The sequence below is a fragment of the Camelus dromedarius genome, chromosome 14 (genome assembly GCF_036321535.1).
Source record: "Camelus dromedarius isolate mCamDro1 chromosome 14, mCamDro1.pat, whole genome shotgun sequence".
NCBI classification, from domain to species: domain Eukaryota; kingdom Metazoa; phylum Chordata; class Mammalia; order Artiodactyla; family Camelidae; genus Camelus; species Camelus dromedarius.
Genome location: NC_087449.1, coordinates 52,030,768 through 52,053,018, shown reverse-complemented (window position 1 = coordinate 52,053,018; position 22,251 = coordinate 52,030,768). Strand labels below are relative to the sequence as shown.

The following is a 22,251-nucleotide window of genomic DNA, read 5'->3' as shown; positions in this document are numbered from 1 at the left end:
CCTTCCTAGGAGGGAAGTAGGGAGAGCAGGTGAAGGAGGGCTGGCTACCGAGTCCTAAGCATGGAGGAAAGGGTCAGAGGTATGTGACTCACACAGACCATGGGGAGGCACTTCATCCACCCCTCTACCAACCACTGATTACGTGCTTACTGCATGCCAGGGACTGGGCTAAATGCTTCATGGGTAATCTCATTTAATTCTCACCAGAGATGTAGTGAGGTGACGTGACTCACCAGGTCACATAGCTGGTAAGGGATGGAACCAGGCTCTGCAGAGAGGCCTGTCTGCACCCTGAGGCATGCTCCTAGCCACCACCCTCCAGTTTCAGGGCCTTGCTCCCTTGGGTTCTTCCGGGTCCACAGGGATGTGGGGAGATGGGAGAGGAGGAGCATGAGAAGGCATGTTCACGGAGAGATTATATTACTAGGAAATGAGGGCTCAGAACAAGAAGGCCTGGTCTGAAAATGGTTGTGCGAGAGGCAAGAGAGAGGACTGGGGGAAGGACAGCCCCAGAGAGTGGGAAGAGGAGCCCAGAAGAGGCAGGGCAGGCCTGCCTGACCCCTGACTTGAGGGCCTCTCGCTCGGGGCCAGAGGCAAGATCAGGTGACCTTTTGAGGTTTCAAGACACAGAGAGACAAAGCCCAGAGCGGCCAGGGCCCGGCCCAGGTCTGGGCATGCCTGCTGACCCGGGCTGGATGGTGGCCTTGGAAGCCGCTTCCTGCTCCAGTCAGGCACCAGCTAGTGTAACCTTGGAGGACCTGTGACATTTCTCTTGGCCTCAGGTCCAGGCTGGAGAGGGAGGAGAGGGGGACTTGAGATTCCCAAACACCTTGGAGGGCCTTCTGACCCTCCCACCGGGCCCCAGGGTCTAGTAGGGCAGATCTTCAGCTATGAGGGCCCAGGGCGGAGTCAGTCTGTCTGGCTCTGCTTTCCCTCTAAGGGACTAGAAGAGATGTCGTCCAGGCCCACGCACCCCCCCATCCCCCGTCCGCTTCCCTCTTTGTCCCACCAGCTCAGCCCCTAGACCCGTCAGGTCTCACATTCCCCACTCTGGCTCAGCTGACTCTCCTCTTCTCATTCATACTGGGATGTGACCTGCCCCCACCCACAGTTCCTTCTGCCTGGAATGCCCTTCACCCATCTCTGGGTGTCCAAATCTTGCCTATTCTTCAAGGACGAGCTCAGATGCAGCTTCTTTCACAGAACCTCAAAATCCATTTAAAATGTCAGACCCAGAAAGAGTTGTAGGGAGCATCAACCAATCCGTCATTTTGTGGATGGGGAATCAGGGGCACAGGGCAGTGGGAAGCAGTAAGGCAGAGTATCCAGGCTCGGGGGTGGGAGGATGGTGGTGGGAGAAGGATGGGTTCAAATCCTGACTCCACCATTTACTAACAATAGATCCCCTGGGCAAGGTTCAGGGCTGCAGTGTTTCCTCAACTCTCTGATTCGGGGATGGGGCCCCCCTACCTGCCAGGCTGCTGTGAAGGGTCAGTGAGGAAGCACTGCTCAAAAGGCTCAACATAAATGTGTCCCTTTTCTCATCAAAGTGGCATTGAGGTGACTTCTGACCCCACAGTCCCTTCCTGGTGCACAGGCTTTGCTTCACCCTGCCACTTCCCACCAGGTGTTTCAGGTTCTTTGTGTGCTTGTTTTAGCTTCCTAGGGTGGATGGGGGCGCCAAGGACAGGGGCTACATCTGCTTTGTCTTCCTCATGCCTGGCATCAGGACAGACACAGAGGGCCCAAGATGTGAGGCTGAGCTCAGTGACTGCTCCCCCTGTGCCCAGTGTCAGAAGGGCTCATTGCCTGTTGGTGAATGAGTGTGTCACGTCCTCTGCTTAAACCATCTATTGACAGTGACACTCCCTCTATTAACTCTTCTTCCTCACCATTCTCCTTCCCTGTATCCCCAACTCTTCGTCACTCCCACGATTCTAATCAGTCCCTGGCACTGAGGGGTTGCCCTAGATGAGAGAGTATGCGCCATCTTAGGTAAGGGAGGCAGACGGCCCTACTACCACCATGGTCCAAGCCACCATCGCTGCTTTCCTGGGCTACTGCAGCTGGTCTCCCTGCTCCCACACTTGCCCTGTTTCACTGTGACCCATGGTATTCCAGCTGAGAACTCGTCAATGGTTCCCCATTTGTCTTGGAACAAAGTTCAAACTCCTTCCAGTGTCCTGCATGATCTGGCCCTACCTGCCTCACCCCCCTCACTCACTGTTACTGTCTCCCCGTCAGTTCCTCAAAGCTGAGCTGCTTCCTGCCTCAGGGCTTGACCCACTGCTGTTCCCTCTGCCCAGAATGCTCTTCCCATTCCCTGTTTGGCTGACGCCCCCTCATCTTTCAGGCACCAGCCTCAGCATCCAGTCAGCCGGCTGCAGGCTCTCACAGCCTCCTAGTTTTTCTTCTCTTGCATGGTCTTTCCTACAGCAATAATTACCAAGTGCGTTGTGTCATTCTGTTTACTGTCTTTCCCTCTAAACTGGAGGTCCCCTGAGGACCAGGACCTCATTTGTGGTGTTCACTGTGGTGTCCCCAGTGCCCCGCATGCAGTGGGTGCTGGACAGATGTCTCTGGAACAACTGAATGCATCGGTCTGAGGATAGTGCTGTCTGCTCCCAGCTCTGAGTGGGGAGTGGGGCCAGAATGTGGGGCTGGATGGCATCCCAGTTCCTCCTGCGTTCAGGCCTCACTGGGTGGTTCCATTATGTGTCTCACTGAGCCATGACCTGCCCAAACACCCAGCCCCCACACCCGTTTATTTTCCCACCCAGGGACTGGGAGGAAAGGTTTTTGGATTATTTCACATTTCTGGATTATCCATGAGACATCTCCCCTCCAGTGAGAAGGATCAAGAGTTTGACATTTTAAACCCTAAGCAGCTTCTCCCTGGCCTGCTTCAGATCTGTGACTGCTGCTTGCAGTGAGGTGCGTGGGGAATGGAAGGCCATTTTAAGCTTGGTCTGGCTTTATTAGGAGGAAAAATATGCTGCCCCCATCTTCCCCTGAAAAATCTGGCCCATGCAGAGTTTCAAGAGCCCAAGACTATCAAAGTCAATCTCCTTGAACAGATGGGGAAACAGAGGCAGCGGGGTGGAGGAGGGGCAAAAGCTTGGTCAAGGGCACGTAGCAAGTTGGCCAATTTGGGAGTGGTCCTTTCCCAGGCCTCCTGACTCCCACGTGCTGCCCTTTGCCACCTTCAGGCACCAAGGGAGGTGAGGTCAGGCAGAGAGGGGGTAATAAGTTTCCGCTGACATGACTTCAGGACCCTGAGTCACTGCGGCCTCAAACGGCCTTCCCAGAGCAGGGACGGGGCTTTCCAGGAGCCCTGCTATTCCCTCTCCAGGAAGAGACACTCCCAGGAGGCTGTGGTAGTGGCAGAGGTCGAGGGTGAGGGGCTCGGACAGGCCCCCAGCCCACTCTACCACCACCCATCACGTCTTGGTCGATTTTGTGACAGGTCTGTTCCAAAACTGAGTTCTGATGGGCCAGTTACTGCTGTATTTCTGGAATAGTCTGTTCATCAAGAAAATGATTCCTCCAACCCTGTCCCCTTTTACCATTTTGGGGGCATTTCCCTTCTTTATTTTCCTTTCCTTTTCTTTTTTTTTTTTAGGGGGGAGGTAATTAGGTTTACTCATTTTAGTAGAGTTTTAGAGGAGGTACTGGGGATTGAACCCGGGACCTTGTGTACGTTAAGCATGTGCTCTACCCTCTCCTCTATTTTCCTTTTCTTAAACACAAAATCCAAAGAATACTAAAGAAGGTCACACTACCTGATAAAACAAAACTTAAATACCTAACACTATTTAACTGAATTCTTAGAAAAGCATTCGGCCTCAGGAAAGGGACTGAAGAAAAAGGCATTTTCTAGGAAGGAAACATCCTGCCAGGGCATAGACCCATTGGTGGCAGGTTTCCAGACATTTGGGATCCCACTACCTCTTCTCTACTTCTGAATCCCTACCTTCCACAACCCTGACCACTGTGAGCCTGGCTCAGGCCAAAAATGTTGAAAAATAGCCTTGGGGGTACCCTGGGAGATCAGAAAAGGACATACTGGCCTCACCCTCAGCCTGGCTCTAGCCAGACTGCATCTTGAACTAAATGAAGCTCCCAGAGAAATGAGGAACCCTGGCAGGGTCAGTGTCTTGGACGGGCCTTGGCAGATAAGTATCCAGCCTGCTTCTTCCTTCGCTCATCTCACGCGGAGTGACACAAACATCCCCCCTTGCAAGAGGTCAGATGGTGAGTATTTCCTAGGACTCAGGTGGTCCCTACCCAGGACCTAGCATGGATGAGGGAAATGAACGCTTGATGAACCAAACTAGATGGCCCTATCCAGTCTATGGGATAACAGGACCCCCTGAATGTCCAAGGACATTTCAATAACAGGACCCCCTGAATGTCCAAGCCCCACACTGGGTTCCCCACCCAGGCACCCATCTTTTCTCTAAGACTGTTTCCAGCATCTAAAGCCAGACTCCTTCCTGAATCCCAGCTCCCTGTTGTCAGGTCCCCAATCTTGTCCTTAAATCCTTCCTGCTCATTGCTAACCCTCCTCCCTCTGCCTAAGCTCTAATGTTCTCACCCCCACCCTCAACCCTCTGCCCACTGCACCAACTCCCCAGACTCACCCAGGAACAAAACCTCGAGGTCCAGTCGGCACTTCAGTTGGCACTACAGGGAGGTGACGGTGAATGTGTCCTCAGGGTGAGGTTCTGCCATGGGCCCCAGGAAGCCGCTCTTGGGGCCCCCACCCAGGCCGGGATGCGCCTGTGGCATAAAGCCTGGATACCTGTAGGCGGTATCCTGCAGGGGCAGCAGCGAGTCCCTCGGCACGGGGGACAGGGTCAAGTCACTAAGGAGTGGGCAGCCATAGCCAGCAGCGGCTGCAGCAGGGCCACGGGGTGGGCCAGGCGGCCGGGCCATCTCCAGTGGCTCCTTGTCGGCCTTAGGTGTGGCCGGTGGGCTAGCCAGGTGTGGGGCACTGAGGCACGCGGCCTCCGTCCTGCCCAGGAAGTCAGCTAGCAGCCCTGAACCCACCTTGCCTTCATAGGGTGGGCTGCGGGCAGCTGAGCCTGGCGGGTACCAATACGCTGTGCCCTTGCAGCTTGGGGAGTCGTAGTGGGGCTGGCCCAGTGGCAGGTCCCGGCAGGTTAGGTGGGCCTGGGCTGCAGCCACATGGCCCAGGCTGGCCCCCTGGAGCCCATGCTTAAGGGGCTCACAGGCAGCCAGCTTTGTGGGCGGTGGCCGCAGTTCTTCCTTAAAGCCCAGGGTAGGTGAGCAGGTGGGTGAGTATGCCTTCTGCAGCCCAGCATCAAACACCGTGGGTGGGTGGGCCAGTGGCGGGAAATGCTTGCCATCCAACTCAGGCGCACCCAGGCTGGGTGAGTCGCAATGGAAGCCTTGGCCGAAGGTGCCGTCAGATGGCGTGGACGGGTTCATGGAGTAGGGTCCCATGAAGTCACAGGGGTCTCGCTCGCCCACACTGAAGGCCCTCGACTGTGAGGGCAGTGGTGACATGCTGCTGTCCCCGCTGTAGTAGTCCAGGCCGAGGTCTGGGCTGTCCTGGAACAGTGGATTGACCGGCTGTGGCTTGGGGATGAATTTGGCTTTGGCCGCCGCGCCGCCCCGCTCCTTCTTGGCTGAGCAGGCCCCTCCGCCCCGTCCACCTCGTGGCTGCCGGGGCCCGGTGCTCCGTTTGGACGGATAGCCCGAGGCAGTGGCTGAGGCGGATGATGGGAAGCCCAGATGTGAGGCCTCAAATAGGTCCACCTTCTTCCGCCGTCCGCGGCCTGGCTTAGAGCTGCTCTGGAAGAGGACGCTCTGGTTCCAGTTGTAACCAGGGGCAGATGATGCCTCATTCCAGTCCATCATCAGTTTCTCCAGGCTGGACAGGCTCGACTGGCCCTCGCTGCTTGAGGCCTCACTGTTGGCACGCCGGAAACCACCGCCGACGGGCTGATTGAACTGGGTGCTGTCGGAGGACGACTCGGAGAAGGTCTCGGACACGGCTGTCTGCTGCTTCACCTTCTGCGGCGTGTAGTTGGAGATGTCCAGGATCACGTTGGGCTCGCTGACGTGGCAGTCAAAACTGGGATTGTAGAGCTGACTGAAGGCCTCTGAGGCCCAGTCCAGGCCTCCATAGCCCTGCCGGAAAGGCCACTGAGAAGCCCCCGCAAACTGCCGACAGTTCTCCGGCGAGGGCTGGTAGGAGGAGGATGACGAGGAGGCGGCAGAGGCAGCGGAGGTGGCAGAGGCTGTGGTGCCCTTAGGCACCATGTAGCCGCCGGGCGAGACAGTGCTGGCCCGGCTGTCACAGCGCAGGGGTGTGGGGGCTGAACCAGAGAAGGGGGCCCCCTCAGAGCTGTTGAAGAAGGAGGCCTTGCTTGGTGGTAGGCAGGGGCCACCAGTAGGCGGTGGGGCATAGCCAGCGCTGTGGGCGCTGCTGGGTGAGGCAGGTAGGCTGTTGCCGCTGCCATAGGCAAAGCTGCAGTCCTTGCTGTTAGCGCAGTCTTGGCCCGTAAAGGGCTTAGCGGGGGCGAATACACTTTGTCCAGCCCCATAGCCACTGTACTGTGGGGGGTAGGTGTTGGCGGGCGGGTGGGTGGTAGGTGAGCGGGCCACGGCGGAGGGCGGGGGAGCCAGCTTCGGGAAGGTTTCGGCTGCCCGGCAGTCTGAAGTGGCTGGGGTGATCCCATAGCTCGCTGCCCGGCCTGGTGGGAAAGTCTGGCGAGTGGGCAGGACAGGCTGGAAGGGGGGGTCCGCCCCAGCCCCACTGCTGCCCACTGCCACTGAGCTGGCCTTGGCTCCCCGGCTGGGGAAGGTGGCCAGGCCCCGCTGGGCAGGCAGGGTGCTGGTGGGGGGCCCTGTGTAGGTGCCTGATGCCTTCCGGGACTCGGGGCGAGAGGCTGAGAGGGCAAAGTCCAAGAGGTCGGAGGAATCATCCGAATCAAGCAGTGAGCGAAAATAGCCGGTGAAGAGGTTTTGGCGCTCTTGGCTGAGCTCAGTCTGGCCCGCAGGTGCGGCCGTGCTGTAGTAGCTGCTGCGGCCCGAAGCCCCACTCTCTAGTCCAGTGGAGGCAAAGGCCCTGGCCTCAGTCCCTTGGAACCCACAGTTTCGGCCAGCCTGCCCACCTGGGTGCCCATGGTGAGGGGCCCAGCCACCACCCTTATCCCCAGCCCACTCAGTGCCTGCTTCCCCAAAGCCTGGGCCACTGGGCACCTGCTCTGGGAACAGAGTCCCGTTCTTCCGGGACCGCCTCTTGCGTTTGGGCTTCCCAGTCACGGCGTCTACCTCCCCCCGGCCCCGTTTGCGTGGATGCCCCAACTCAGTGAGGCTCGGGCCTCCGACCCCAGCAGCTGCCACCGCTACCACCTTCTTTTTCTTGCCAATGCCCTCGAAGAAATCACTGAAGGAGCATCGGGCTGCCTTGGCTGCATGGCTTCCACCCCGGCCACCGAAACCGCCTGCTTTGCCACCTCGCCGTCGGAAGCCCTGCACACGATGCAGGAAGTGGGAGATACTCTGGGTGTCGGGCGCCTGGTGCACTGACTCGGGCTCACTGGGTGTCCAGCAGCGGGGTGGTGAGCACCGCCCAGCGCACTGGCTCTGGCGGTTCAGGAAGGCCAGCTTGGCGAGGACGTCTGAATACTCAGCCTTGCTGTCATTGGCGTCTGCTGCATAGGATGGCTGGGGAGATGCCAGCTTCTGCTTTCGCCGCCGCCGCTTCTTCACCTCTGGCAGGGCCATGGTGGCCGCTGCCACCGTGGCTGCCTCGGCCGCCACCACTGCCGGCTCCTTGGGCTTGCCAGGCCCCAGCAGCAGGTTCTTAGGAGGGCGGCCACGCTTACGCTTGAGAATGATGGGCATCTCACCAGGCGGGAAGACCACCACCACGTTCCGCCCATTGTTCTTCATCTTCAGCAGTGGGGTGGGCTCTGCTGACACGCGCAGGCCCAGCTCCTTGCCCTCCACGCTCAGGCTGCTGCTCAATGATGACACCTTGTATGTGGTCTTGTTCCGCCGTCCCAGGGACACAGGGATCTTGGCCATCTTCACCACCATGCGCCGCACGCCCCGGCACTTGCCTTTGCGGGTAGGGACCACTGGAGTCTGGGAAGATTCGGGCTCCAGCTCTGGGACTGGGCCTGGGCCTGGCAGGGCAGGAGGTGGTGGAGGCGGTGGTGGTGGTGGTTCAGCCAGGGCAGCTGCCAGGCCGGTGGGCATAGGCAGGGGCAGCAAGCGGCCCTCAGGTCCGGCATCTGCCTTGCGTCCCCGTCCGGCTTTCCGTCGGCGACACAGGATCTTTGGCCTATCAGTGCGCCGCAAGGCGTATTTGGGGTGACCCTCAGGCCCAGGAGGGCCATGGGGTGAGCACAAGTCCAGGCATAAGGGCTCAGCAAGTGGGCAGGGCCCCAGGGACTGCTGGGGCTCCAGACGGCGGCCGGGGACGTCAAGCAACTTGGGCAGGGGGTCAAGTGCCTGAGGGTCAAGCAGCTGCGACTCCAGAGAGTCGGGCAGGGTATCCAGGGCCTGTAGAGCCAGGCCCGGCAGCCCCAGAGGATCAGCAAGAGGTTGCAAGGGCGGCAGCTCCAAAGCTTCCCCGAGCGGCTCTAGTGCCTGCGGGTCCAGGAAGCGGGGCTGGGGGTCCAGGAGCTGAGGCTCTGGCTCAGGTGATGGTGGCTCGAGGGCCTGGGCCTCCAGTAGCTGGGCCTCAGGGCAAGTAAGGGAGGCCAGCTCACTAAGGATGTCAGCATCAGCGAGTTCTGAGTAATCAGGGCCATCTGGCTCGGGCTCTGGTGGCAGACCAGTGGCCGCTGCCGTGGCTCCGGGACTACGGCCTTGGCCAGGCTGGGGACTGTCCCGTGACTCAGGCTCAGGTTCAGGCTCGTAGAGAGGGTGGCTGGGCCGCTCAGACTTGGCATGGGGGGTGGCCCGCTCCTCGGGGCTGCGAATGCTGTTGGCCAGGCTGGGTGAGGAGAAGAAGCTATACTGAAGATCACCAGGGGGTGGGGCAGGCGGACGGCTAAGCCGCAGCCCACCACAGTCCAGGTGCACGCCGCTGTGCTGCAGGTCCTGGGAGAGCCGTGTCAGGTCCTTCATGATGTCAATCAGCTGGACCACTGGCCGCAGGTTCACCCGCCCGTTGTCCCAGCGACGGCAGGAGCTGCTGCTGTCTCCCACGGGTGTGGGGCACCGGGCCTGTGAGACAGGACGGGCTGCCCTCGGGGGCAGCGGGTCGTCCGCCTTGGCAAGCACTGGTGGGCGCCGGGTGCTGGGGTCCCGGCGTGGAGGTGGGCGCGGGTTGTTGGAGAAGGTGTGGGCGAAGGCCTTGTCGGGTGGGCTGGCAGGGGGCCGGGCGGGAAGCAAGGGCCGGGGGGTGGGGGGGCCGCCGGGGTAGTACTTGGGCTCCCGGAGGTAGTCAGGAGAGCTGCACACGGCACTGGAAGTCACCACCAGGCCCTGGGGCTTCACACGCATCCTGACCTTGTCCTCCGCGGGCCGCCGGGCAGGGCCGGGGCTGACATGAGGGTGCGAGAAGCCGGGACCAGGACCTGCCGGGCAGGACAGGCGAAAGGTCCCTCACTGAATACCCAGTCCTCATCAGATTCCCACGTTCTCAATGATCCCCTGGCAGACACCCGCCCCCCCCCCCCCGAGTCCCTTCCCGAATCCCAGTCCCCTCACTGACCCCCAGCTTTTCCCAAGCCATCACATGCACCATGAACCCCTCCATGGCCCCCAGTTCCACTTATTTACAGCTCACTCACTTTTGTCTAGACCCTAGCTAAAGGCTAGGGTAGAAGAGTTCACCTGCTTTTGAGAGGGAAGCCCATCAGCAGGGTGGAGCGACCACTCCAGATCAAACAAGGAGAGGGCCAGGCCCCTGCCTGAGGGCCCAGAAGTCCTATCAAGGACATGGCCTCCTCCTCTCCCCATCCCCAGGCCTCTAGAAGAACCCCAGCCACTCACCCTCGGCTCTGCCGCCTGGGCTGTCACACTGGAGATCTCTGTGGGCAACAAGACAGGTAACAGGAGATCTGAATGGGCTGGTGGCCACAGTCCAACCACTGCCCGCTTGCCCACCGGGCTGGTCTCCCCCACATTCCTAACCCAGTTCCCCAGGTGCTCCCTCCAGTGCACACCCAGCTAACCTGAAAGAGAGGGGGCTCCCAGGCCTGGGGGCTCTGCCAGTCGCTGGCTGTCAGCTGGGGGGTGCTGTGGAGCAACTTCGGCCTGAGCCCAGGCCTCGGGGCGAGGACAGCGCCTGGAAAGGACCATCGCTCAGGTTTAGTGAGCACCTACTGCGCGCCAGGCACTGGGCTGGAAGCTGTCCAGGCATCGTTTCATTTAATTCTTCATATCAATCCTGCGAGGTAGGGGCTATTAATAACCCCATTTTGCAGATGAAGAAATGGAGGCTCAGAGATGAAGTAACATCATTCATTCATATACTCACTATTTATGGAGTGTCTACTTTGCACAAGGACTGTGTAGACAAACATTGATCAGATAATCATAAATGACTTAATTATTAGTGGGATAAGAGCTGCAAAGAAGAAAATGAAGAGTGCCTGAGGTCAGAGGTTACATAATCATACTATGGAGTCAACAACAATAAAAACTCTGGGGACACTTTCTCTGTTGCCAAACACTGGACTAAGCGCTTTATATGGATTATCTCATCTATCCCCTCTGCAAACCTGAGATCAATATGATGATCATCCCCACTTTTACAGATGAGGAATCCATCCACTGGAAGGTGGTAAGAGCCATGAAGGCAAAGATTTCCATCCTGTTTACTTCTGTGTGTATCTCCCAACACCCAGGTCAGCACATGGCCCACAAATGTGTTTCAAAAAATATTTACTGAATGAATGAATGAATGGACGGACAGATGGATGGATAGAAGGATGAAGCACACAGAAGAATCAGCCCCACTTTTTCCCATGAGGCCCTCTCTCATTCCTGTCTTGACGCAAAAGTGGGACCCAAGTAGGATGTGGAAGGAGGGAGGAAGACTGAGAATGTGAAAAGGGACATTCTCAGACCCCCATGCCACCTCTGGCCTCAGTCCAGCACCTGTTACATATTTTCAGAGACCTCTTTATTTCACCTTCACAGTATTTATCACGACTGCAGCCAATTACTTGTATGACTAGCTGACTGGCCAATGTGTCTCCTCCCTGAGTGTGGGCTCTTCAGGGGCAGGGACTGTGTCTGTCTTGTTTACTGTTGTGTCCCCTGACCCTGGGGCCTGGGCTATGGATGCTACATAAATATTTACCAACTGACTCCCTGAGCTGGTCAGGGCAGAGCTGGGATTTAGGTCTAGGCATGTCTGACTCCCAAGGGAGCCTGGGGACTCAGGGCCCTGGTTGATCCCCAGGAGTTAGGGAGCAAGATGCTGAATGGGCCCTGAGTGCTGGGAGGATCGCTGTAGGAAAGCAGCAGAGCTGAGCTGGAGACAGGAAGGTGTGGGGAGGGCACTCATTTACTCCCGTTTGGTGGGCAGCAATTTGCAATCTACGAAGCACCTCCACATATATGACCCACTGAATCTTCACAACAACCTAGGAGATATGGTTTATTATCTCAGTGTTACAGAGGAAATAGCTCAGAGCAGTTGTGTAACTTTCCTGAAGTCACATAGCTGTTAAGTGGCAAGATCAAGAATTCTGTTCAAAGTCCAAAGCCTCCTTCTACTCCCAGCTCCTACAACTCTGCTTTGGCCACTCCTGAAAGTACTCCTTCTAGAGCTGACATCTAATTTAAGGCTGGGAGCAACCTTAAAATCATCTAACCCATTGGCTTCCAAACCCTGGGCCTAGGGGAGCTTTGTAATATTCCAGATACCCAGGCCCTAGTCCAGGGGAGTCTGACTCATAGATCTGAAGGGACATCTGGGAATCTGTATTTTTAATCAGCTCCCCCAGTGGGTACACTGTTCTAGTGCCACCTTGTGCCCCTCCCATTTGACTGACAAGGAAACTGAGACCGGAAGAAGGAAAGAGACTTTGCCCAAGGCTACAAATTGGCATGGGGAGGGCCCCTTTGTTGCTCATCCAAGCAGAACATCTCTCTGTTCCCCGGCCCTTCCCTCTCTCAGGCCTCGTCTGCTCCTCACTGTCCCACTTACTGGATCACTCAGGGTTCTGCTCTCTCCCATGCCTGCCTATAGACTGTAAACTGGCCCCTCCTAGGCCAGGCTCTCTGTTTCAAGAATCTCACTGTAGCTCTTGCAGGAAGGACTGTGGGTAGCACACTCACAAAGGAGGAAAGGGGCTCAGCCTCTGGAATCTCCAGGTCGGATTTCCAGCAAGTATGGTTGACCCACGCTCCCAATGCCCTCTTTGAGATGCTTACCAGAAGCCACCATCCCTCCTTTAGCGAGGGTGGGGCTCACCAATCCTCCCCACTCTGGAGACCTCCCACTTGGGGCCCGAGGGTGTGATCTTGGCAGAAGAGAAAAACTCCTCTCCAGTGGTTGCTTCTGTTCCACCCACCCGTGAAGACCTTTGGGCATGTCGTCCTGCCAGACCTCCTGACTGTCCACTGCTCTCTCTCGTAGCCTCCAGGATCTGAGGGAAGCAGCTAGCTCCCCTCTCCACCACACCCAGGCAGCCATTTTCTTGGGCCCCTCCCAAGGGCACCACCTATCCCATGTCTGTGAACAAAGTCAAAAAGGTCTTCTGTCTGTCTGTCTGCTTCTGGGTCAGTGTGTCTGAGCCTGCCTATGGGGACACCAGCTGGCTGGGAGGGGGCTGGGGGCCCCAACCTGCTGTGCACAGTGCCGGGAAGGGCCAGCCCACATCCTTAAGTCCCCAGCCCCACCCTCCCCCGCTGTGGCTGTGACCACCCCACCCCTTCCCCAGCCAGCCTCCCCTCCCCCACCCACAGCCTCCCCAGGGGAGCCAGGCTGCCAGCCCCAGCTCTCACTTCCGGCCTCATGACCCTCTCTCCAGCCTGCATACTCCTCCCCCCTACACCATTTCCCTCCCAGCCTGGATTGAAGGCCCAGGGATGTCCTCAAATGGAAAACTCTGCATCAAAGGGGCTATTACTGCTGCTGTGAAACTTCCCCCATCACCTCCTTTTGAGGCCTTTATCTCCTAGGATCTGCCCCCTCAGGAACTACGCATCACCCCTCTGTTTCCTTCTCTTCAGCCCCGTCCCACCCACCCAACTGTACCTGAAGGTCTTCTTCCAACCTGACTCCAGCCCCAAATCATAGCAAGAATAACAAAGGTGAAATAATAATGGCAGTTGTCACTTATTTGGCATTTAAATGGAGGCTCAGAGAGGTTAAGTTATGTCCTTAAGGACAAACAGCCACGACATGGAAGAGCTGGAGTCTGAATTTGTTGGGCTCCTCTAAATCAAACTTCTTCACTGTCCAGAGTCAGCCCCCTCCCCTGCAGCTTCCTGCAACTGTCCTAGTCCCAACTCCGGGTTCTAATTTTTGACTTCTACCCTCTCCCAGCTTCTTCACCCCTCCCACCTAGGTCACCCGATGCACTACCCTCCCTCACCACTAGGTGTCCCCTTAGAGCTGCTGATGCCCCCAAGGGGAGAAAGCCCCGCCCCACCCTCTGGAGCCATCAGGGCCACCCCCCACAACACAGCACACCCCACCCTACCCTACCCCCAGCTACACAGAGCTCCTTTGTGCAGCCCTTGCCCACCCGCTTCCTGCCCGGAGTGGGGCACCTGGCAAGCAGGTCTGCCCTAGACCCCGCCCCCTGCCAGCCCCCTGCCCTGGGTGCCAGGTGTGCGGGCACCACTGCCAGCTCTGGCTGAACCCGAGGGTCACCCTGCCGGGTGGCCCTCCCTTCCTCCCTCCGAGGTCACCCAGGGACTGTGCTTCCCGCCCTGCTCCGCCCCCATCCCCTCCTGCCCTTGGCCCTTCCAGACTCCTGTCCTTGTCTTTCCTTCTGTCTCCCGGAGGACTCCCCTCCTCCAGCCCCACCAGGCCCTCCCCACAGCCTCTCACCACCGCCCACCTCCTTCCCCTGAGAGCTCCTTGTTCCACCCCCCTCCCCGCCCAGGTCTGAAGAACTCCTCCTCTTGGAAAGTTGCTGCTGGAAAGGAAGTGACTTAAGCAATTTGGCCACAAGGCTGGGCACTGCTGAGCCCAGCTCAGCTGAAGGCTTGCCCAGCCCACCTCCAAAGCACAAACGGGGCCACGTGCACACACCACCCCCAGTGTGCAGCCGGAACCCTGAACACATGCTTACCCAGTGACACGCGGAAGGACCTCTGTGTACACACCCTACTCCACCCCAGTGCACTCACACATCACCCCAGTGTGTTTGGATTCTTGTCTACACACCTCTCCAGTGTACACTAGCACCTTGCATCCAGTGTGGCACACACAACACTCCAGTCTTCCTACACCTGCCCAGGACACACTCTGCAAGCTGCACACACTCACTCCAATGTACTACATACGCAGCCGTCGAATGTCCCCCAGCCCAGTCCGCTTATATAACTCTCGTGTATAGAACCCTGCATACCTAAGGACAGAGTCCTACACGTGCCTCTGGCACACAAGCTGGAGTTACTTGCACACAAGATGCCCTGTACATTTACAGTCGGGTACACCCAGCTCTGCATCCTCCCACAGCTGTACCTCCCCACCCTTACAATCCCAGGAGGCCCCACCCCCAGACCTCAGGCCCCAGGAATGCTCTTTTGGAAGCTGGGTGGGGTCCCCAGGCAGGCTGGGCTCTAGGGAGCTTCCTGGAGCCGGAGGCTTCATGTGTCAGTTTAGGGAGGTGCCTCTGCAGGGCAGGGCGGCCCCACCTGGCCTCTGTGGCTCTTGAGCCTGGGTGGGCTAATCTGGGCCCAGAGTAGGGAGGTGGGTCCTGCCCCTCCATGCACCACCCCCATCTCATCCCAGGAGGGTGGCCTAGCACACCTGAGCTACCCAGGTCCTCTCAGCATCTCACCCTGGCCTCCCAGCTCTCTTCTTCCACAGAGTCCAGTAGAGAGGGGTTCTGGGGGGCCAGCTTCACACATCAGGCATTCTGGTTTCTACCTCTGCCCTGAGCTCTGCTCACTGTCACAACCCCTTTCTCTTCCCATGTCTCTCAGGTCGTCAAGGTGCAGGGAAGAGTTCCCAGACTAGGAGGCAGGACTCCTGTTGTATATCCACAGGCCTTGCCTTTCTGGATAATGGGGAGTCTGAGTAAGCTGGGTCAACATATTTTGATTCTAAAGGGCCTCTTTCTGGCCTAAGCTGGGAGGGGGGAATCCCTGCTAGGACTGGGAAGGAAGTACCCCTGATCCCCACTTCCTAGGTGGGCCAGGCACAGACCCAGCTTCCCTGTACAGTTACCTGAGCAGGCTGTGTAGACAGGCCTGGCTCAGCAGCAAAGGCCTGTCTTCGCCGGTGATTCCAGGGTTGTGTCTTCAGCTGCCTGAGAGTCGCCCCGAACCCGGGGCCCTCTGTACGCACTTAGCTGGGCAGGCTCCGAGGTCCAGGCCGATGGGCAGACAGGCAGGCAAGCTCCCATCTGTGGAAGCAAAAACAGCACCACAGATATAAGCATGGATACAGGGTGAGCCAGAGGGACCAGGAGGCCATCCTGGATGGGGTTCGCTCTTGCACACAATGAAACTGGCTACAGTCTCACTTTATTGGGGAGCTCGAGCTTATCTTCCTGTCTCTATTGGGAGACAGTACCTTTGTACGGGTAGGTACATGTGTGCATGAACGTGAACACACACGCTAAGGTGGAAAGAACCTGGCCTCGGGAGTTAGAATCGTCCTTGACTCAACTCTCATCAACTGTGTGATTTTAGGCAAGTCAGTTAACCTGTCTGGCTCTCAGTTTTCTCATCTATAAAATGGGGAGAGCTTATGAATGGGGAGAAGTGCTCTAGGGAAACTATAACTGCTAACAGCTTATTTACTATGAGGGTGGGAGAGCTGCTGTTCAAATTGATGGTGAATGCAGACTTCTGACAGGAGTGTATATGCAGCTGGCATTTACCCTTCTCCTTGTTTTCTTTAATAGCCATGGCCCTTCTCACCACCCCCCTGCTTCCTGCCCATTTGTCTGCCTCCCTGAGGCCTGTGCTGGAACCCAGAGGGGGTCTGGGAACCAGGCCTCATGGATTGCTTATAGGTTTTGGTTGCCTGGGAATCTGTGTGTCAGAGGTCCTGCCTGCATGAATGCACGTCTGTGGATGTGCAGCTGTCTGGAAAAATACACCTGTGTGCGGCTTCCTGGGTCTACTCAGCCTTCTATACGCTTCTCTGTGTATTTTCTATGTCTACTCGGGGACATGTGTGTTTTAAGAGTGTACCTGTACGAGATTGTGATAGGGGGAGCTGATGTGTCCCTGTGTTCTGTGTCTTCTGTTATACGAGTGGGTGTGTGCATCTGGGTCTGTTCAGCTCTGTGTGTGCCTCCAGCTGAGCCTATCTTTGCACGCCTGTGGAGACACAGAAGTGTGTGTGCCTGTGAGTGATAGGTGTGCCAAGCTGTGGTTGGGAAAGGAGTGCCCGTCTGTGCACACCCTGCCTGGCACTCTGCATCTCGCTGTGTCAGGAGCCCAGTGGGCTTCTGCTCATTTCAGACTCTCTGGGTGTGTGTGTGGCGGGGGGTGGTGGGGTGGGGATGTGCGGAGAATCCTCTGCTGTCCCTGCAGGTTTCTAATCTCAAGGCCTGTGACTGCGGGCACTGGTGTCACTGTAGATCAGTGTTACCTTCCTCCTACCTCTGCCTTTCTCTGGGTTTTCAGGGTCACGGTGTGATGGCGTGACTGGTCACAGTGTCCCTGTGGGTCTGTTTCATCGTGGGTCAGGACGCGCTCACATGTGTGTCCCTGCATGTCTGTGCGGTATGACCTTACCATGGTGTGTCTGTATATGTCAGTGGGGCCCTGTGCCGTGTCACTGCATGTCTGAGCCAGCAGAGCCAAGTCTCAGTGTCAACGTGTGTGAGTGGGTCTGTGTGCCATGGTGTCAGCACAACGGTGCCTCAGTGTTTGTGTGGTACCTTTAAGTAACTTGTCAGTGCATGAGTGTGCCTGTGTGCCTGTGCATGTGAGACTCTTTGTGAGGCAGTGTGTCTGTGTCACTGTGTTTGTATGCCTGCTTCCCTCCTCCCTCCCTATCTCCTGCTCTCTCTCTCTCTCCCTCTCTCTCTCTCTGTAGGAGCCAGACAACTCCCCAAGCCTGGATTAGGGACAATTTATCCACAGGCAGAGAAGGAGAATTCCAACCTGCTAGAGCCTCCCTCCTCTGATCCGTCCCCCCTCTTCCCCGTGGTTGGGTGGGCACAGAAATGCCGCCCAGCAGCTCCCAAGCGCTCGGAGAGCCCCCACCACTGGAGCTCCCCAGAGGCCCAGGAGGGCGGAGAAGATGGAAATCTGGGTGGCCCCAGAGCCCTCCAGGAGGGGTGGACTGGCTGCCCCCCATCCAGGCCCCCACAGCTCAGCTCATCTTGGCCCTGCTTTCCTGCATATGGTGGTGGTGGCTGGGGGAGTCTGCATGAGGTCTGCCTGGCCTGGGGGCTGGAGCGACCTGAGGAGTAAAGCTGCTCCCTCCACAACCTGATACTCCCCACTGATACACACAAGCTCCCCCTACCCTCTGAAATGGAAATGCCTAGGGAACTTTCGACTGTGCCACATAGGCTGGGGGAGATGCTGGAAGGCAGGGGACAGCACGGGGGGGGGGGGGGAATGCTGCGGGGTGAGGGGAGCAGAGGCTGAACTGGGACTAAGGCTCCCTTCTCGGTGCTCCAGGCGCAAGGCAGAATCACATGTTTCCCATTAGCTGCTCTGGCCTCCTTGTTCAGGGGGTGTTGGCTGGGGGAGATTTGTTCTGGTTGCAGACACCAGCCGAGACCACACAAGAGAGAGAGGAAAAGACAGAGAGAGAGAGGGAGGGAGAGAGAAAGAGAGGGAGGGGTATTGAGCGCCAGAAGGAGAGGGAAAGACAGGAACAGAGAGAAAGAAACAGAGACACACAGGGAGAGAAGGAGACAGAGACATGAGAAGCAGAGACAGGCAGTGCCAGAAACTGAGAAACAGGCTCACACGAACACGAAAGCAGAGAGACAGAGATGGGAGATGCTAACAGAGAGTGGGGGACAGGGACAGTGACAGAAGATGGGGACCCAGGTGGAGAGAGGCCGATCAGAGGCTGAGGGGAGTTGTCGGTGAGGCACAGAGTCAGGCCAGGAGGGACTGGGAGGGAGAGGGCTGGGGGAGAGGGGCACTAGGGATGCAAGCCTGAAGGAGGGGACCCAAGGGTGACAGAGGGAGAACCTGATGCAGGGCCAGAGTGGGCCAGGGCACCATGTGGACAGCAGCGGGGCCAGGAGGGCAGGGGTGGTGGGTGGGGACATGGGCACAGGGGCGGGTGGCGCTGGTGGGCAGGGGGAGTGGACGCTCCAGAGCCAGGAGCCACAGGGCGGGGGCAATCAGCGAGCCTGGAGCCTCCCGCCTCCTGACCCTCAAGCCTCAGAGAGATAACAGGCCCGAATAGTGCTGACTTGCGGTTCAGAAATCCAATATCCTCCGCGGCGCACTAATCGACTACCTGAGCTCCCGGCCCGCGCCGAGCTGCCCCGATTAATCCTGCGGCTCCACAGCCTTAATTAGTTTAACAGTTTCAGGGGCAGAAGAAGCAGGGAATAGGGTCCCCTAGCCTGCGGGGACACAGTCTCCCATGCGGCCCCACCTCCCCAGTCACACCTGCCCCAGCCCCAGAGGCCCCTTTTCACAGCATCTGAAAAACACTGGGTCCTTCCTCCTGGGCAATAGTCCCAAGGGCTGGCATCTGGGTCACAAAGTAGGTCTTGTGGGACTGAGACCCCACATCCCAACTTGTCCCTGTGCCCAGGGCCCAAGTGCTGGCTCTGGTCTGCCCCTAAGGCCCTGCCAACCATCAGCCCCACACCACTGGGCAACATGTTGTCTCTTTAGGGTGAGAGACAAGCTCCCAAGTTACTGACAACCTCCCCAACAGCATGAGATAATCACACATGTCACTCCCCACGATGGCAGTGAGACGGGCACATGGTGACATCTCACACATACCCAACAGTCAGAGACACAGGCGAACGACTGGGTGAATACCCTCCTGACAGGACAAGCGAAGCACAGAACCTGTCATGTCCTCAAAAGCATGAGCCCCAGACAGTATGGGACAGAACACAGGTTGTTACCCTCACAGTAGTGTAACCAACATAAAACCAGGCACCCCCTCACCCACTAACAGGATGTAAAATGCACAGAGAACCTCTCTTTCTCCCTCCCTCACACACATACACATACACACACACACACCCCCCAACACCTTCCAGGTGTGAGAAAAGTACTGACCCCTCCTCTCACATACAAAGTATAAGCCAGGGACACAACCTCGCCCCTTCCCCATTAGTCCTCCCTCTAGACTGTGGGATGGGTACACGACCAGTCACTCGACTGCTGTGGACAGGTGACAGCCCACCCCACCCCTCCCCCTCACTGCCAGCCTGGTGGGGCTGTCCTCTGCCTGCAGAGGCGTCACAGCTCACAGGGCATGAATGTCACCCCAGCCCTGCCAGAGCCGGGCACAGCCACACGTTGCCCCAGTGACAAACACCACTGGCCCCAGGAGGTGGAGGCGCACAGGGCTCTGGGCGTGACCTTGGTCCCTGGACACCAGGAGGGGAGGCGCCGAGGCCTCTCTCATGGGTAACCCAGGGGCCCGGTGCTGGGAACAAAGCCGCCTGGGCACACAGACAACCTGAAAATGCCCCCTCCCCGAGCAGTCTCCCCTACCCCCTTTCTAATTGAATGTAGTTGTTGTTGAGGGAAGGGGCAGAAGGAGGGCTGTCAGCGAGGCCTGAAGAGCAGTTCCTGTAAGACTTCTTAGAGGTGGTGGAGGGGAGGCAGGTTAGGGGTTGCTGTCACCTTGTCCTCAGGGCCCAGGACTGAGGAGGGAGTAGGATGATAGCTTCAGACTCCCACTGTGGCCAGGGGAGCCCCCCCTCTCTGACAAAGGCCCCCTCGCCAAATTCAGGCCACTGAGCCTGACAAGGAGGCCAAAGTCCAGGGACATGACTCACCCAGGGAACAGGCCCAGCCTGCTGGCCAGAAAGTGAGAGAGGCCAGGAGCCAAGGGGCCTGGGTTCAAGTCTGAGCTCCTCCCAGGCCAAGCTGAGTGACCTTGGAGCAGAGGCTCAGTCTCAGGCTTTGGGGAGCCAGGAAGGCAGCAGCCAGGGAAGCGCTGAGGCTGCAGACCAGCAAGCAGAGCACTGGGGGCCACAGAAAGGAGAATCCAGCAGGTCCAACCTCTGGCTCTACCACTTCCTCACCAGGAACCTGGACTTACAGTGCCTCAGTTTCCTCCGCTGTAAAGCAGGGGTGGATAATGTCAGCCTCATGAGACAATGTGGCATGAAGTGGGCAGGTGCTCAGGGAATGGGAGCTTCTCATTGAAAAGGAAGAAACAGACTAAGAGAAGGCAGGAGACTTGCCCAAGTCACCAAGCAAGTTAATATCAGCTGAACTCAGCCTCCACCTCCAGGCTTCCCACCTTCTGTAAAATGGCTTGGAGATGGATAATGTGTGAGTGCTTGTGATGGGGGGATGCTAGGGTGTTGGTTACAGAGCTGCCCTACTGTCCAGTGAAGATCAAGGAAACTGACAGGAGACTGTCACATACCCTGACCTTTTCCCTAAACCCCACTTGGCCCACCTTCAAACTTTGGACCAGAGGGCCATCTCTAAGGGAGGGAGGCAGCCTATACCCCAGCTCCCCAATACCAGCGCCAGCACCTGGTGCTTGGAAGGACTGGGGGATCTGGGATGTCAGTGTCTGGGGCCTTCTCAGGAGCCCAGAGAAGGACAGGCCTAGCCTGAGGTCACACAGCATGAGAGCAGCAGAGGCCAGAGTCCTGGCCAGGGACAGCCTCAGAGTAGAGTCCCTCTAGCCCCTGGGGTGGCTGGAGCTGGGGGGCCCTGGGGGACTGAGCAAAACGTGGCGACAGATGGCCTGCCGAGGCAGCGGCGATCTGGGCGGCTGGCAGGCATGCTTGCTCCCGCGCAGGGAAGCGGCTAATTTTAGCTGAGGCCTCGATGCCAGCTTTGTTCCCCCCACCCACCCGCCGAGGGGGCCCAGCATGCTTTGCGTGCAACCCGCCTCCCCCAGGCACCCCTACTCCCCTGCCTGGCCCCTTGGTGAGTAGTGCCCAGACCCCAGGGGCCTAGAACTGTCTGCCTGACCAGGTCTCATCACACCCAAAGGCAAGGTCTGGGCCCTGGAGGCCTGGCACCCCTACGCCAGGTCCTGTTTCCCATGACTCCAAACTCATTCCTTGAAGAGGGGTTTGTGGGGAGGAGAGCTAGAGGCCACTGCCCAGACTGGGAGGGAGGGCCTGACAGCAGGGGCTGCCAGTCTTTGGGGGAGGTGGAGTACTGCCCTCCACCAAATACTTAAGGAGACAGGACCCTTATTTTAACCATCCTGAGACAAATTCCTCTGTGTTCTAGTCCCCTTGATACTGTGAGCAATGGATGGGAGTCACTCTACCCTTTCCCTATTCTTCATAACTCTGACTTTGCTCCAGGAACTTAAAGTACTTTAAAGAAATCAGAGATAGAGCAAGGGCAGTACTGCTGTAACTCCAGGGGAAGCTGAGGCAATGTGAGACATCTTTGTAGCAGGGAAGGAGACAAATCCAGGAATCAGTGAGGGAGGCCTCAACATGCTCTTCTTTGAATTCTTAGAGCTAGAGGGCTTCCTGGGCCAGCTCAGCCCCTAGGACTACCCTCTGCTTTATCTGGGCTGGGAGAAGTTAAATTAGATGGATGGAGCCCATCCTCTAGGACCCTGGGAAGGGAAGGAGGCCTGGCACTCTTAGTTCCTAGTGCCCCACCCCTTGTAGGCTCTTTGACTTTAGGACCTCCCATCCCCATCTCAGAGTCAAATACACATGCCCTTTGGGGTGACTCTGGAGGGTCCCCCTCTCCCAGTTCCAACCCAAGGGCTGGCCATAAGGGAAATGACCAAGAAGGAAATAAAGAAGACTGGAAAGAAATCTATGTATTTAGAGGGAGAGAGTCAGAGAGAAGAGAAAGAGAGAGAGGGAGAAACCAAGGTAGAGAATCAGATTCAGGAAGAGAGCAAAGAAAGAGGAAGAACGTGGGAGCAACAGAAACACGGCAGAATGAGGTTAAAGAGAAAGAGACAGAGGAAAAGCTAGAGGAAGGAAAAGACCAAAAAAGAGATTC

The 22,251-nt window shown here is 57.7% G+C and overlaps 1 long non-coding RNA gene across 3 annotated transcripts in view; it reads right to left on the bottom strand.

Annotated features, from left to right (window-relative positions):
- Positions 1 to 22,251, bottom strand: part of AHDC1 (AT-hook DNA binding motif containing 1) — a 63,893-nt gene that overhangs the window by 5,723 nt on the left and 35,919 nt on the right. For all 3 annotated transcript variants that reach the window (XR_010383916.1, XR_010383917.1, XR_004140659.2), the window contains 4 exons: positions 15,353 to 15,530; positions 10,167 to 10,279; positions 9,985 to 10,022; positions 4,644 to 9,566 (listed from right to left, as the gene is read on the bottom strand). This is a non-coding gene — a long non-coding RNA (AT-hook DNA binding motif containing 1). The remainder of the gene's footprint in view (positions 1 to 4,643; positions 9,567 to 9,984; positions 10,023 to 10,166; positions 10,280 to 15,352; positions 15,531 to 22,251) is intronic.